The sequence below is a fragment of the Corvus brachyrhynchos genome, unplaced genomic scaffold (genome assembly GCF_000691975.1).
Source record: "Corvus brachyrhynchos isolate BGI_N302 unplaced genomic scaffold, ASM69197v1 scaffold65, whole genome shotgun sequence".
NCBI lineage: Eukaryota > Metazoa > Chordata > Aves > Passeriformes > Corvidae > Corvus > Corvus brachyrhynchos.
In genome coordinates, this window is record NW_008238365.1 from 2,188,306 (window position 1) to 2,191,370 (window position 3,065).

The window sequence follows — 3,065 nt, forward strand, 5'->3', positions numbered from 1 at the left end:
GTTGTTGGAAATAAAAGTTCACTCTCTGTGGTGCCGTGGGGCCGCGGCCGCCGCCTCGTGCTTCGCCTGGGGGTGGCTTCGCCCCTGCTCTGTCTGCACCCCCCCTGCCCACAAAATCCACCGAGTAGGGCTGATCCTGCAGCCACGCGTTGCAAATGAGTATCTGATCACGGGAGCCGGGAGCAGTAATTAGATCGTAATTAATCTGTGAGCAAATTAGGAACTTGGGAGGCAATCGCCGCGCGGAGCCGCTCCGGGTGGGCTGCCCGGCGCTGCCGGAGCATCCCGGCATCCGGAGCTGGGGGACCTCGGAGCAGGAGCTGTGTGAGGAAAGCGCTGCTGGAGGAGAGGACATCTCTGCCTGGTGGCTCTCAGCACATCTGGGATGAGAGATTTTGATCCATGGTGGGGATCACGGCACCAAAACCCTCCCGCTGCAGAGTGCTGGAAGGTGCTGGCTGTGCCGTGGTGCGAGCAGATCCTGGTCGTGGCTATTCCTTCCCTCTGGGAAAAGCCTCTCGGGCTTCCTGAGGACTTCCTTTGGACAGGACAGGCTTGGAAAGAGCAAATGACGCTGCCTGGCTTGGGCTGGTGGCCGCTGCCCAGTTTGGACCATGGGACAGGACAGGAGATGTTGCTCCCAGCCCCCCCACGCCTGTGCCGGGACACTGGGACAGGATGTGACCCTTGGAGTGGGGGGGTCTCTCCCCAGCCCCGAGGGACGGCCCAGTTAAGATGGAAGCGCCGATTTAAATTTCATAACCCAGTTCATCCCAGCAGCGCCCAGTTTGGGTTTGAGGCGTAGGAAGAAGCCAGCTGGGGGTTCCGACGCCGTGATGGGAGTGAGGAGGAAGGGATGGAAGGAGCCAAATCCTTCCACAGCCACCTCCTAGGGGGGATCCAGCTGCACGGGGAGGGGGCTTGCACGAGCGTGGGGGCTTTGGCTGCCCATGCCAGGGGGACAGGACTGTGGGTGACAGTCAGGGGGCTGCCGTGGGGCTCAGTCGTGGCTCCCAGCCCCATGGAGGGCGTGGGTCAGGGACACCAGGTGTCCCCCCGCTGGTCCCTGATTCTGCTGATAAAGGCAGCCACATCCTCCGGCTCTGGTTTTTGGGAGCCACCACGCACTGGGATCCCCCTGCCCTCTGCTCTGGGGGATGCGGGGCCCGCTGCAGCTCCCCTCCTCTCCTTCCCAGCCAAACACAGCCGCGAGAGGCAGAGTCAGGGTTTCCTGGGGCATCTGTTGGCAATTAGCAGCTTTCATTACTCATGGAGACGCCAGATGGGGCGAGGGAACGGAGCCCGGGCGAGAGGCACAGGCTCGTGGTGTGTCCCGGCATAAGGGGCAAGGGACAGCCCCCAGTCCTGCGGGATGGGGGGTACAGGGTGGGTCAGAGGAGATCCCGGAGCTCTGGAGCCATTTTCCATCTGCAGCTCCCGTCGGAGCCAGGCTGTGTCCCCCCAGCGCCAAAAATGTGCGGTTTGGGGGGCGGAAATGATGGAGAAGTGGCTCTGAGGCTGCGCGGCCGCGGGGGAACGGGAGCTCCCCGGAGCTTCGCCCTCCGCGAAAGAAATCTCTCCAAAAAGAGGCAAAAGTGCTGTTCTAGCACCGCGGATTCAAAGGGCCCAGCGAAGCTGGAAAGAATTCCTGCAGGCGTTTTCCTTCCCGACTGGAATTAGAGGGGGCGAGGGGGGGGGAATTGTGCCTGGATTGGTGCAGGAATTAATGCTGACCCGCTGAAATCCTCGCCGCAGGAATTCCCTCCTGTGCCTTGTCCAGGCCAGCAGCTGCCTGCGAGCCAACGTGGTCCGGACGGCGTCATCCCAACCCTCATTCCCGGGATTTGGGGAGCCTTTTTTTTGGGGGGGGGAAGGCTGAGCTCGGTGTGGGAAGTGGGGAGCCCCAGGGTAACACAACCGCCGCGGTGACGCTTCGGGCTCAGAGGCAAAATTATCTCCAGCCCTAAAATTGTCGGGCTCTGCTCCGGCTCGTGTTTCTTGGCAGGCGGCGTGGCAGTTTCTTGGAAGCACAGCGTGCCTCTGCTTTTTCCGTGCTGGGATGGTGGGCAGGGGCTCCAGGATCCTGCTTTCCATCCCCCCGCTCGGCGCCGCTCCAAGGGAGAGTTCTGGGGAGGCGGGATCCGGCTTCTTTTTCCCCTCTGGAAACGCCGATCCCGTGCACCGGAACAGCGACGGGAAGCAGGAGCTACGTGGAGCAGAGTTTTCCACGCTGCTGCCACCCCTGGGGCTGCCAGGGTCGCTTTGTGCCATTGGGTTGGGGGCAACCAACTCAGGGGAGCACCCTGGGAAGTGAGGGAAACTGAGGCACGGGAAGGGTGCCTCAGTTGTGACCCCTCCAAAGCGTTTTGCGGATGAATTGAGGATCCTGGGAGCTGGAGAGGACGGGATGAGGCTGCCCTTCATCCCTGCTCTGCTGTGGGGTTGGGGTGGGATGTGGGGCCAGTTTTGGGGCCGTGCCCCACACCCACAGGACACACAAACCCCCTGCAGTGCTCCCGTCCCGGGTTCATCGCTGCTGGGTGGCCCCAAACAAAGAACATCTCGAGGTGAACAATCACCCCAAACGCAGGAACGAGAGAAGTTTCGCTGCGTTTTCGTTCCCACTTGCTTTAATTACCCTTAATTACCTCAGCAGGCACCTCGAGGGAGCGTTGTCACCACGTCGCCGGGACTGGCGGAGCCGAGCCGCTGGGGTTGCCCACGACAGTTTATTTACTGCCTGTGCCTAACCAGCAGCTGTTAATTAGCGACTTTATGGGGTTCCACGCGTCCCTCACGCGTTTGTAAAACTGCAGCCTAAATAGATCCGTCGCCATTTAGGAGAAAACGCAGCTGAGCCGGGGTCCTGTGCCATCCCAGCGCTGGGATGCAGGGATGGAGATGCCAGGGGATGCTTTGCAGACCCAAAATTGCACGGGCTGGGCTCGTTCCCTGCTTGTTTTTGGGGGGATCAGGGCGGCCTGGCACGCAATGGAAGATGGAGCAGAGCCGGGCAGCCAGGCCCCGGGGCAGCATTCCAGGCTGGCACGTCCCAGTGGCGCGGG

The 3,065-nt window shown here is 61.8% G+C and overlaps 2 protein-coding genes across 2 annotated transcripts in view; both read left to right on the forward strand.

Annotated features, from left to right (window-relative positions):
- ADGRB2 (adhesion G protein-coupled receptor B2) overlaps window positions 1-3,065 on the forward strand; it is a 36,866-nt gene that overhangs the window by 31,558 nt on the left and 2,243 nt on the right.
- Window positions 1-3,065, forward strand: part of COL16A1 (collagen type XVI alpha 1 chain) — a 47,555-nt gene that overhangs the window by 22,044 nt on the left and 22,446 nt on the right. The window lies entirely within an intron of this gene.